The 13,640-nt window shown below is 46.2% G+C and overlaps 1 long non-coding RNA gene across 2 annotated transcripts; it reads right to left on the bottom strand.

Moving 5' to 3' along the window:
• Positions 1-8,172: 8,172 nt before the first annotated feature.
• LOC137485521 (uncharacterized) lies at positions 8,173-10,972 on the bottom strand. 2 transcript variants are annotated; one of them, XR_011005349.1, is made up of 3 exons: positions 10,918-10,972; positions 10,384-10,545; positions 8,173-8,816 (listed from the first exon to the last, which is right to left on the bottom strand). It is a non-coding gene; the product is annotated as an uncharacterized lncRNA (long non-coding RNA). The 2 variants fall into 2 exon arrangements; XR_011005350.1 differs by having other exon boundaries at positions 10,430-10,545.
• Positions 10,973-13,640: the final 2,668 nt, after the last annotated feature.

The raw sequence follows: 13,640 nt of genomic DNA, 5'->3' as shown, positions 1-13,640 counted from the left end.
CCTTGGATAATTTCCTGAAATTTTCCAAAAACCCTTTGATTATCTCAATCTACAAGAGGAAGAAATTTCTCCACACCCAACAAAGCCCCAGCAGTCCTCACTTGCACACACACTTGTCCAGCACAAAATTAATTTGCATTTCCTCCAAGACACTTCCAGGATGAACACACCTGCAACAAAATCCTGCAGCGGAGTGTTTGCAAACTGTCACATTCTCCCTTTTGCTTTCCCTTCTCTCCAGCTCCTTGACTGACGTGGCTGTTTGAATTGCTAACACTCAGTGATGAGGACTGTCACTGTCACCTCGGCTGTGTTTACCCAGTGCTGGTCACAGTGGGGTTCCCTCCCCAGCACAGTGCCTCACACCATGGCACATGCTAATAAAGAGGAAGAGAAAAAGGTACTTCCCTCTTTGCAGCAGCAGCAATGTAACAGCCCTGATGAATAGGCCAGCCACTGGGAATGTTTCCAGAAGCTGTAAGGAGAAAAAGAAGTAATTTATTGCAAGTGCTATGAATACATCATATACCTGTGAATACAGGTGACCATCACTTGCTCAAACAGCTGGTGCTGTCCTTGGAGGGAAAGACCTCGAAGGTCTCTCTCTACCACAGTGAGCAGCCAACAGCAAAGTCCTCCTGAGCTTCAGGAAGAGCAGGCATTGATGTGTGCGTGCCTTGCAGTCCGTAGCAGGGCTGAAAAGCCTGAAATATGATTACATTTCCCCGGTAAAATTACATTTGGGTCTTCCCTGAGATCCAAAATGGTTAAAGCAATTTCTCCATCAACTTCGTTATTACCCTTCAGACAGTATTGGCTCTCACCTCCAGTTTTATTTTGCTTATCCCTTCATTAAACTCTGCCTGCTGATGTTTCAAATCCGTGGTTATTTACCTGTTCCTGCCCCATCTCTGTCAGCCCCAGATCTCCTTGTCTCCCTTTGCCACAGGATTCTCCCTCTCCCTCTGGAGGAGGGCAGTGAGGGAAGGGGGGCACCCACCCCCTTCACACATGTCTGAAATCCCCCATCCCATCAGGGCTGCTCCACGGGGTCCCTGCTCTTCTTCACACCTCTGAGATGGAGCTGTCATTACCTGCTCCAGCCTGGACCTGGCTGCCCCACTGTCAGAGCTTCAAATTTCCAAGGGGTTTTCAGCCAAGCCACATTCCCAGGAGCCTAAAATAATCAAGTTTTTAAAGCCCTGCAAAGGACTGTTCCAGTTTTCATCCAGCAAGGATCAGACCAAACAACTTGCTGGTTTTTACTCCCTTTTGCCAAGAAGTTGCAAAGAGAGGAGCCAAGGCATCGTCTCCCATCCCCCTCACCCTGTAGCTCCCTGTTCAGAAGTGGTACAGGGAAGAGGAGAAAATTAACCCAAATCACTGCTCAGCTCCTGTTCTCCCAGCTTGCCCATCCCACCCAGTGAAACACGTGGCATTAAACCTTCTTCAGCTGAGAGGATCTGATTATTTTTATGGAAATTTGCTCCAAGTTCAGAAGTGGATCAATGACAATTTCTTGAGCTGGCTCCATTTTGAGTACCAGAATTGACTTTTGGAGAAGCTGCTTGATTTCCCAGCTTCCCCCCACCAGAAAAGAGATTATTGCATAGGCATGTGATGTAATTCAGCTCCAAATAGGGTCTGGGCCTATTAGACCCCAATATAAAACTCACCCAGGCTCCAAGGAAAACAGCAGAGCTCCCTTCTATTCCCCTCCTTGTCACACTCAGGCCAGGCAGAGATGGGAGTGAATCCACCTGCTAATATTCCATACACCACACAGATATAAATGGCATCTCAGGACGTAGCACAGGAGAGACTCATTTTGGGCAATTTAGTTCAACTACTCCTTTTCTGAGTTCCCCAGTTTGCCCTGTTTCTATTACCCAGCCATGCCACTTCTTTGCTTTTACCTTGTCTTGCTGTCTGCCTGCCTCTCTGCTCCTTCTCCTTTCTTTTACCATTTGAAAATACTTTTCTTCTAATTCAAAGGTCTTTTACTGGAGTACAAATCCCTCTGTTTTCCTCTCACCCATCACCTGCCAGGTCTCTGCATCTTCTTGTGACCACATGGGCAGCAAGTCACCAATGTTTTGGTACTGATCCCCTCCCCAGCAGGGCCAAGTGGCTGTCACAAACACAGCCCCTTTACTCCTTCACTTAACATCTAAAAATCATCCTGAGGGCACCAGAGGTAGCAAAGATTGAAGCTCTTAATGCAAATTCCTGGCTCCAGGTTAGCACAGTGCAGGGCTTTCTGCAAGGCCTCTGTAAAGAGGCTTTTAATTTAGCACTAATAGGGAGGTTATTGTATGTTAAATAAATACTAATTGATTATTTAATGTATATGCATTGAGGGTTAACTGCTATGTAATGAGCTCCTCTCCATTAGCAGGGCTGCTGAACATCAATTAATATGGGTTTTATAATCAATTGATATTTAACATGCCCTGTTTAGACTTAATGGGCCAGCATTTCCAAAGTGGACAATGCCAAGAGTTTTTTTTCTTTTAAAAATTAAGAAATATTTGTCAGAGGATTTACAGCAGGGTGGGAAGTTATGAATGTATTGAAAGCTCAGCAAATCAGCTCAGGGTGAGAACTCCAACCCCAAGAGCTGCACAGAGCAGAAACCTCAGGAAATGGGAGAGGGAAGCCACGTTGCCTTAACTTCTGTGGAACCTGGACTTGTTTTTCTATAGAGAGCTTCCCAGAAAATGCACTGCTGCATTTCAAAGCTTTATACCACGGCCTGAGCTGGGCCTGGCCCCTGTGAGATCCCAGCTTCGCTGCCCAGTTGCACTGAGACACGCTCTGGAAATGGGATGTGCAATGCCCCTTTTGGAAACCACTGCAAGATAAACATGAGGGACAAGGCTTCCAAGGATGACCAGGGGATTTAGACATGCAGCTTCCATTTATTTTAATAAGCATCATGTCTCTAAGTGTCCCAACTGCCTTTTAAAACATCTCATGGCAAAGATTTTATTCCCTTTGCCTCTCCTTCCCAAGCACACACAGATAAATCATGTGCAAGCTGTTTGTGGTATACACCAGGGAGAAAACAAAGAAATTTCTAATGAAAAGAGTGATCATAATGCATTTACAGCCATTATCTAACACTATTTCTTACTCAATCTCCTTACTGGCAGCTTTCACACGGTTTCACGATGCGGCAGAGTTTAGCTTAGCTTGCCAAAAACTCAGGCTGGAAGAGAACATACAAGGGAGTACATTAGCCACAGAAATCTCAGTTTCCACCTGAAAGCATCTTTTTCAGGTTTGCTCTCTCTGGTCCCCAGCTAGAGCCCTTCACCCCAGCAGGTCACTCCAGGAACTAAATGCTCCCTGTATATATTAGAATATTCCTCATCAGCAGGGCTGGGACAGCAGGAAGAGAATGGGGCTTGAGCAGCACCCAGGCAGGGTCAGGATGCAGATAATAAAGACTGGGAAAAGAACAAAGAGGAGCATGGGGCCAGATCTACAGGCTGATGTATGTCATCTGAGGATCTGGCCCAGTTAGATCTAATTTTAACTTCCTTGACAAATTCCCTTTAACTGTCGAAAGGGAATCTTCTCTCCGCCCCTCATCCTTCCATCTCCAGGAGCTGTTCCCTGTGACAACACTGTTCTCCAGCAGTAATTGGCAGTATCATTCTATTATCACTTATTCTTAAGGCCTGAGGATTTTGTCCCTTGCAATTTTCCTGTTGTACAAATTCACGTCTGTTAGTTCAAGACGTGTGCATGTTTGTGCATTTATTCCCTGCGTGCATCTGAGGATGGAGACAGGACTTAAACCCAAAAGGGCCCTTGTCTTACCAAAAATTAAAGGAAGTAAAAGAGCTAATCACTGATGACACATCACTGGGGGTTGCAGGAGGAGGTACCTCTGGTGTCTCCAGCAGAACAGTGGCAATTCTCCTTATAAGCATTTTAAATGGATGATGATCCTAATGAACTTAATAGCATCACTATCCAAGGACAGCATCAACTCACTGCCATCCTGCATTTTGCAGCAATATCTTCCCTTTAAACAGTGTGCCCCTGCTTTGAACAGTAATGGTTTTTAAAAGTGTCTTAGCACACAAAGGCAAAATCTTTTTTGAAACAGGGTGGAATTGGTTGGTGATTATCACTGAAAAGCTGGCAGCCACCAGCTAACCTTCTAACAATGAAATATGGGAATTTACCTTCATGCTTCAGTGCTTGCTATTCAGCTGTCTACCAGGGTCTAAATCAATGATTCTACACCCTCCACTCAAGGTTTCTCTTTCAAATGCTGCAGATATGACCTTAAGTTCATCATCTAAACAATGCAGTTCACGTTTAATTTCATTAATCTAAGATCTTCCATAAAATTGCAATATGGCACCATACCTTTCAAGTACCTTCATTAAAATCCATGTTATTTCTAAATCCTATGCATATCTATGAGGTCATACAGTGTTTTATTAAAATGGATTTTGAAAGGCTCAGCTCTTTTATCACCAATTGTCATAAGGTAATTTACAATTAAAAAAAAATTTAAAAACCCTAAATCCTTCCAATCTCTTAGGCAATGAGCAGATTTGAACATTTCTGCAAATTACCAGCTAATTTTTTAGCTTTTTTTCCCAAGGATTTAGAGAGGAGAAAAAAAAAAGGAAATTATTGAACCCCCCTTGTTTGTGTATTTTCTGCTGTTTACTATGTCTACTGCATTTCCCTCTTGATACAAGCACGTGGGGAGGCAGCCTGGGGAGCGCAGAGGTACCAAGGATGCTGCTGTGAGACGTTTCACTACTCAGACTGTAAATTCAGTCCCTGCCCACACACTGAGGCGAGCCAGCAAAGTGGTCCTGCCTTCCCTCCCTCCACCTGGAGCATCCCAGACTGTGCCAGGCTCGGTGGGAACAGCTCAGGGATACAGGCAACAATCCCAGCCTCCCAGGCTCGCTGCACTTCTGGTTTTCTGCAGTAAATTCTGCAAGTCTGGAGCCTACCAAAGCCACTGGAAAACTCCTCTGTGTGCATGGGTTCTGTTTAGACCTCACACATTAAATAATTGCAAGTGAGGCTGAGTTGGAGCAACCATTGCTCCCTCGTTAATTAAACCTAAGCTCAGCACTCACTCTACTGACCCCTTCGAGAAAAACCCTGCCCTCCCATCAATGCCAAACAAAAATCGGGCAAAACCTAACGCAAACACTGGAGCATTGAGATTCTTCACAAAGGTAAAGGGCACATCAACGGCAAATATAACGTTCCAGGATGCTTCCATCTCTTAAGCAAAATATTAATCACCCTGAAGAGACAAAGCTGTCCAGTGGTCCTGCGCTCACCCTCTGCACTGCTCCACCGAGGCTTCAGCAAGAGGTGCTGCTGTTGGGGTGGCATTTGAGACAAACCTTCCCCAGTAAATACAGCAGGATGACTTCAACCCGATACCAGCATCAGCCAGAGAGAAACTTTCTGACAGTTCTGGGTATTAGAAAGCTCCTCCTCGTGCTGAGCGCTCAGAGAAGCCTTTCTCCGCTCGAGTGCCCCGAGCGCCAGGTAACAGAGTTTTAATCACGCACCCTGATTGCATATTCATGAGCCATCCCCACTTCCTCGATGCATATGTATTAATCTATTTTACATAGGCACACCTCTTAGCAGGAGTCCTGATATGTTTCTTTGGGGTCGGTTTTCATGTCCGGTGTCCTTGTTCCTCAACCCCTGCTTTTCAGTGAGCACAATATCATCATCATCGTGCACAGCTCCTGCTTTGCCAGCCTTGCAGAGCTGGGCTGGCCTCCTGATTGCGCTTGGCGTGGCTTCTGTTTGCCTGACTTCCATCCTTTATCTGTTTCTGCAAGGCTGTGCTGTTCTCCTGCCCTTATCAGAGTCGAACGCTGTTCTGTTCCACTGTCCTTATCACTCCCAGGAAGCCATCCCCGGCTGCAGGGCCACGCTCACGGTGTAACATTACTCTGAAGAAGCAATTACGGCAGGCAGAGCAAGGAACTAAAGACAGGTCACCTAAATGAACTGAGGGAAAAGTACATGAGAAAACAAGAAAATGTCTTCATCACTTTTCAGGCTTCAAATTGGAAAAACAGGGATCAATACAGCAGAACTTCATTTAATGGTGTGAAAAACAATCCACCCCAAGACAGGCAGGAATCACTTATTGCAAAACAAACAGGCCAATTAGGGCCGGGCAGGGCGTTTGGGACACCGGCACTGGGGCCATTCCTGCAGCCCCAGCTGCCGAGACGTGGCCACAAGGGATGGAGACACCAGGGAAGGCTGCTCCGAGGCCTCAAAGCAAAATATCCCCCAAAAAGGGCGGCGTGGCTGCATTTTGCTGATTTTTCTCCCCTCGTTTTTTCATCCATGCTCCTTCCCATTCAGTTTGGTGATGGCTGAAACGCTGGACAGCCCTGGCTGATGCAAGCACTGACTCCTGGGCTGGGAGATGGGAACAGAACTTCTCCCTGATACGCAGTCTAAACCTCTGACAGTGTTACACCATTCCCTCCCACCCTGTCACTCCAGCGTCTTGTAAAGTCTCTCTCCATCTTTTTTGTCAGCTCCTTCAGGTGCTGAAAAGTCACAGCTAGGTCACCCTGGAGGATTCATGGCCTCAAAACCTTTGGTGTGTGTTGTAGATGTCGACGAACCCAATGGGAAGAATGATGATGTCTGACTTATTTCAGAAGGTTGAATGATTTCTTTATTATAATTATGCTATGATACATTAATATACTATATAAAAGAGGATACTAAAAACTACATGCTACTCTCTCTAACTATCAAACTCACTCACAACTCGTGACCCTGTTCTCCAGAGTCCAGACACTGGTGGATCCGATTGGCCATCAGGCCAAACAATCCACCATGATCCAACCAGGCATTCGCTCTAGGTAAACAATTCTCCAAACACATTCCACATGAGGAAAACAAGGAGCAGAAATAGAAATTGTTTTCTCTTTCACTTCTCTCTGTGCACCTTTATAAAAATCCTGAGAGAGAGAGAAATGTGCTTGCCACAGGTGTGAGAGTCCGGAGCCCTCAGTCCGCTCCTGCAGAGTGACTGTTCCTGCTTTGGGAAGTTTTCTTCTTCTCTGGAGAAGCAGCAGCTCTGCTCTCAGGACACCTGAACACAGACATCTGCCACGGGAGCATTTTATTGCTTTTCCTGTCATTGCCACTGCCAGGCCCTGGAGCAGATTAAACAGATTAATAGAAGTGATGTAGAGGGAGTGTAAAACCCACTGTGGGCCAAGTGAAACGGGGAAAGGAGGGTGGAGCTGACATTTGCAGGAGCAACCTCATGTTATTAAAACAAATTTGGCATGAGGGGAAAATATGTTTGCTTTGCACGTCCTAATGGCTACGAGAGCATATTCAAAATCAAATATTTGTAAGGCAGTAGGTCAGTGGTTTTTCAGTGTTTTCTCCTCCCCTTTGTCAGTCAAACATGGTCCCTGTGTTGCTGTGTCACAGGGCTGCTGCTTTTAAAGTACACGAGAATGCAGAGTGGACATCAGCTCTAAATCTTAAAATCTAACTGGGAATTTATATTTGGCTTCAGGAAAATAATCAGCCCCAAAACTCTGGATGCATTTCCAGAAAACTGCTACACACTGCAATTTTTCCTCTCTTTTTTCCCCCCTTCTGACGAAACATTGGTTGTATTTTCTCCTTTTATTTATTGGAGTGCTAAATGGATTATTTCAGCAATAAATCAGGCCCTTTCATTACATTTTTAAGGTGTTGTCACTGTTATGAAGTACAGTGTGCCATCAAAATTAAGCTCAGATTGCATTACCACCTATTTTATAGGTGGAGAATTACTTGATGGATTTTTTTTTCCAGCAGCCTAAGCACTTTGTGTCTTCCATTCCAAGCCCAACTGTCTCCCTAGTTCCACAGGCATTTTCCTTCACAAGTTATGAAATTCTCATGCACATTCTCTCCCAAATACCTTAGGTTTTAAAACAGAGGGATGATATTTCTTTTAGCCCAGACTATCCATGTAAAGCACAGGGGTGGGAAAGACCTGCCTGAGCCCCCTGAAGCAAAGCAGCTCTTCTGTGAAACCCTCCAGCTGGAAGGAGCTGCTCCATTAGAACCACTGGCATCTGAGATTAAAGCTTTACAAAGGGTGTCCTGAACGGCATCTTTATGATATTATATTTAATATATAAAATATAACCGCTGTCAGGGCTAAAGAAAGGGATCCGTAACGCAGCCAAGGTGCTGCTCCATGGCCACGTTGTGCTGGGGACAGGCTGAGCTGCACAGGCCAGACCAGGTGGGCAGGACTTTGGGTCACACAGGGTTAAATTCAGACCACTGACCCCAGTGCTGCCATCCTGCTGGGTTTAAGGTGGGACTTCAGAGAAGAATTTCTCCTAAAGTTTCAAAGCAAGAAACTTTTCAGCATTCCTTCTCCATGCCTCTCCTTTAAATTGACACTAACATTTTTTTGCCAGGAGTTTTAGAATCCAGAATGTCCCAAAATAAATTAATAAAGAATGTCTCACCTGAAAATTATACAACCCTCTCCAACCTCCACCGTGCCTGTTCCTTCTGCACCCCCCTGACGTACACTGGGAGCAATCCAAAGAAATTAGTGACATTACCCTCTGGTAGCCTGGTGACACTTATGTTCCAATCTTCAGAAAAGTGACTGCAAATCTGCCTGGTGCTGCAGAAGTAATTTTAGAAAACTAGCTGCTGCACATTATGGGCGATACTCTGGGAGCTGTATGTGTCAGTGACCCACTGCTGCATCCTCTGGCAGAGCTGCAGAGCGCTTCATCCATCTTCCCTTTCTGGCAAGACGAAATCTTATGTATTATTTAAACCTTCCCCTTTTTCTCCCCCTCCTCTGATTGTCCAGCTCGGGGACAACGTCCTGCAGCTCTGCAGTGGCAGCCCTGCTCCTCTGCAGGGCCTGGGGTCAGGGAGTTGGCTCCGAGCGAGGTGTTGTGGCTTTGCAGGCTGCAGAACTTGGCACCTGCCAGGAAAAAAAAGCAATAATTTCAATTTAGTGCTTCAGGCTGACTCTCCCTAAGTGCCAGAGGATGACGTGAGTGCTCGGAGCTGGTGGGGAAGGGCCGGCCACCAAAAATCCCAACTCTTCCCAACTCCAAAGTTTTCTTGTTCATTAAAGACAGAGCAGAGGACCAAGCTGCTCAAGGAGTTAAATGTATTAAGCAATTTACAATTAATATAGAACTCATTCCAGAGATATCTACTAGAGAGTACAACAGGGCAATTAACCCACTAATACACTAGGCTATTACATCGCTATGTCTCTTATTTTAGCCTGAGGTGATTTGAAACGCATTGGATTAAAGGATATTACAGGAGATAGCATGAAAAATAGCTTAATGTAATGAGCCATCCTGTGATGTCTGCTATTAAAGATGATTTGCAGTTGAAAACTACAACATACAGTAGTTCAGCCATTTAGAAACACGAGTGTATTTAACCCTTTTCTGGCCTGCGTGTCCCTTCCTTGAGTCGGTGCAAGAGTTTCTCCCTCTCCTCCCCCTCACTTCAAATGCCTTTATCTGAGGATTATCAAATGCACCTTATTAAAGTACAATAGTATCTTTGGGAGATTGGTGCCTGAGGTGGATAGAAAACCAGTAATCTGCTAATAACTTTTAAAAATAGATCCCCGAGAGAGTAAATAGGCTATTTGACTGGAGACACGTCCCCGAAATGGGAACTTGTAACAAATTTCTCTGCTAGCCTTAGGCCTGTCATATCAGTTCGAAACGGTGACCCAGGCACAACTGGGAAACAAAAGCAGCTTATCTTAAAATCTATAACTGTACAGAAACAGCAGCACCCAGGGAGGCGAGGGAGAGCAGCTGGAAAAGTTCCTGCCTCTGGAGCAGCCCTGCCATGAGTCTGAGCATCTGCTGGTTTCAGTTCCCAGGAAAAATCACAGTGCTGGGAAAACAGTTTCCACCTGGACAGTGTGCATTTCTCTTTCTCTCATTTCTGTGCTTTCCTCCCCGACTGGAAACACGGGGAAATCATTGAATTCGTGCTGTCAGGCGTGATGGGTTTTGTCTGTGAGACAGGTGAGGCTCTGCATACCCCAGGCACAGTCTCTCTTCCTAACAACCCCATTTACACAGAAATAGAGGTGAACAAAACTGGCACTTATTTTCCCACCAGAAAAAGAGAGGGTTGTTTCCCATGTTTCCTCTGAAAAAGTTTTTCTTCTACAAACAAGAAGGAAAAAAAAATCCCATGAACCCCATTAAAGACATCCCAGGGGGGCTTGGGAAAAGAGCTGTACATATAAAAATATTATGAAAAGATGAATTTTCTGGGCAGACCTGCAGCTGGGTGAGGCATTGCAGAGCCAGGTTATCTCACCTGCCTCAACAGAAACAATCCTGCAGGCACTTCTCACCTTCCCTACCTGTCATCATATCCTTCCCCATCCCATTTTGCCACAAGGTCCTGCAGATCTGTGGCAAATATTGGATCTCCCCTTTTTCTTTTGTCCTCCAGCCTTCTCAGAGAAGCACTTCCTCCCTGAAACCCAAATAAAAGCACTTGGTTGTAAAAATAGTATTTTTTTGAAGGATCAAATGAGGATTTTCGCATTTGCATAAAAACAGAAAAACAATTAGCAGTGCAAAACAGCCCGAAGTGATCCCACTTCTCTTGGAAAGCACTGACTTGCTCTTCACACGAGGGATAACTGCAGGGGGGCCAACAACTGGATGGGTGCTATCAATACTGCTCCTTCTCTAAAAAAATATGTGAAGAATGGGGAAAAGAAGGGGAAAACAATAAGCAAACAAAAAAGCGCCTTCAGGCTGAGATTCTCCTGAGCCTGAGCTGACACATTGCTGCACCAAAATGGAAAGAGAAGACAAGAAAAGAATCCATTGCCCAGCTGACCTCCCTCTGCATCGAGCATTTTCAGCAGAGGGTGGTGCTTCCCACAAACCTTTCTGCAGGGGGGAGGCAGTGCTGGGGACCTCTTCGACTCAAAGCACTTGTCACTGTCACTGTGGTGGCAGCAGGTGCCAGGAGCAGCAGCCAGGCCGTGAGCAGGCTGTGCTGCCTGCTCCCAGGTGCCACACGAAGCTGTCGTCTCCCATTCCCATCCCGGGCGACGAGTGACGTGGGAGGGAGGGAGAGGATGACCAGGTCTCTCTGACCTTCTCTCCTTCCACCAGGCCGCCGCGCCGCGCGAGGAGGTGACGGCAATCACGCTACGCGGAACCGACAAACTCATCCGCGTGTCACGGGCTGACGGCGGCAGTGGCGGTGTCACCCGGCTCGGGGACACCGTGTCACCCTGCCGGGATCAGGGCTGTGATGGCCCCGTGGGGGAGCAGCTTTGAGCCTTCCCACTGCCCCCCGCTCCTGGGCAGGATGGTTTAATTGTCAGCACGTTCATCAAAAGTCTTGTTGCTCTGTGCGCTGCTCCTTCCCGAGGGATCGGTGTCTCCTGGCGGAACTCCTCCTGGAGGGGGTAAAACTGTGAGACCTCTGAGCTCTCCGCACCACTTTGTCAGTCAAACTGAAGATCTGTTATGGGGATGGGGAAACCGAGGCACAGGCAGGTGATGGAGATCTCCCAAAGCCTGCCCTGCTCCCTCCAAGGCTGTTCTGCAGCCACAGGATGGACAGATGGACACCTAGGGACAGCCCACCCAGAACTGTGCCAGCAACAATCCCACAGAGGGAAGAGGAGAGGTGTCAGTGACCCCACAGAACTGTCCCCAGCTCCTCCTGGTTCCTCCTGGAGGGGAGCAGGGCCCGGAGCACCCACAAATAGCCAGCCCAAGGCACTGCCAGCGTGGTGATCAGCAGAGCAGTTAATTAGTACAAATTCCAGCAGCAAAAATGGCCAGACAGGAGCATTCTGAGCCAGGACTGGTATCTCTTACCAGAATCCCGAGCTCAGCTTCCAAACCCTTCTCTGCCTTCAGGGCAGGGTCCTGGAATGCTCCTCAGTATCCTTGGTGTGTCTGCTGCTGAGCACAGATTTTGGCCACGGGAGCCCAGGGGGCTGTGCCTGCTGCTGGCAGCTGTCCTGGCACGGCTCAGCCCTGGCACCACAAACCCTCCAGGCCTGCCCAAACCCTCTGCTCTGCCCTTGGATGGGCACTGGCAATTCCCACCCCACAGGCAGCTCCTACGGCTGGCACGCTCACCTGGGTTTGGGAGGGAATGTTTATGGTGAATCAGAGGCGCCACATTACAGGGGAATTTTTACATTTCCTCAGTCTCAAAGTATCAAACCCTACACAAGCCAGCTGGGCACGCAACAAAGAGCAGCCATGGCATCATTTGTGTTCCAGAGGAGAGATGTTGATGCAGGACTGAATGTTCCTGGTTGACATGAGGCAAACCAGCTGAATTCCCCTAATTCTTGACTGGAGAAGTGCAGGAAGGCAAAGGGGGAGAGGGGAGAGAAGTGAGGGAGAAGGTTTTGTACAGAAAACTCCCTTTTTGGAGGGGAGGAGGGATATTAGTTGGTAACAGCAAGAGCAGAGATTTTTTGCACTCCTATAAATCATTATTACTGGATGTCCCTGAGGGGATGAGAAGAATGAATCAGTTACACACACACAATGCCAAACTTTTAGATGGAGGAAGAAAAAAGAGAAAGAAGAGAGGGTGAAAAAAGAGAAAATGAGAGAGAAGAGAGGAAAAAAAGGGGGGGGACATAGAAAGGCAAATAAAATATTAAAGATGGGGGGGAAAAAGAAGAGAAAAAAGAGGAAAGAGGGGAAACAGAAGAGGAAAATAGAAATAAGAGAGATAAAGAAGAGAAAAAAGTGAAAGAGAAGGAGACAAAGGCAAAAGAAAAAGGGAGGAAAAGGGAGAGAGAACAAAAGCCAAAGGAGAAGGAGGAAAATAACGGGAAGAATGAGAAGAAGGGAATGAATGAACTTTGGAAGCAATTTATAATTCCTTTCACTTACATCATGAATTGAACATGCAGGAAAAAAAATAAAAAGAAGGAAAAGGAAAAAAAAAAAAGGGAAAGGAGGAAGGGAAAATATTCCGCCTAGCATGCAGATTATCATTTGAAAAGATTCTGTTGCCATGTTTTTGTCCCTGGGTGATGAAAATGAAATTGTCTGATGTGTGCGCCGTGTTAGATTTACCTTTGCAGGGTTCACCCACAATCAGTAGAGAGGGGTCATGCCACAATATGTCATCTCACAGCTCCATCACACCAACTCCAATTTATACGAGGAGGTATTATGCATTTCAAAGGAACCCCCTGCGCGTGGCTCTTGTTACTGATCTATATCACAGCTCAGCTGAGGGAAGATTAGTTCTGCTGCAAGGGCAGCCAGACTTATTTGTTTATGATTATATTCTCCTTAAAGACGCACCGTTCTTTTTTTTTTTTTTTTTTTTTTTTTTAATGTCTAATTTAAAGTGTGCATTAAAGGGGCTGGGATGTAAAAGGTGAGAGAATTCTGCACTCTCCCACAAGGAAACCTAATAGTCTTAGTCTCCCATGCATCCTGCTCATTAAAAAAAAAAAAAAAAAATCTCCATTTAAATGCAAATTTGAGTTTTAGCTGGGGACTCCCCCAAAAGCTTCTCTCGGAAGCACCAGGGAAATAGAATTCAGAACCTAAAATGGCTGACAG

The sequence above is a fragment of the Anomalospiza imberbis genome, chromosome 20 (genome assembly GCF_031753505.1).
Source record: "Anomalospiza imberbis isolate Cuckoo-Finch-1a 21T00152 chromosome 20, ASM3175350v1, whole genome shotgun sequence".
Taxonomy (NCBI): domain Eukaryota; kingdom Metazoa; phylum Chordata; class Aves; order Passeriformes; family Viduidae; genus Anomalospiza; species Anomalospiza imberbis.
This window is presented reverse-complemented; position numbering and strand designations above follow the sequence as displayed.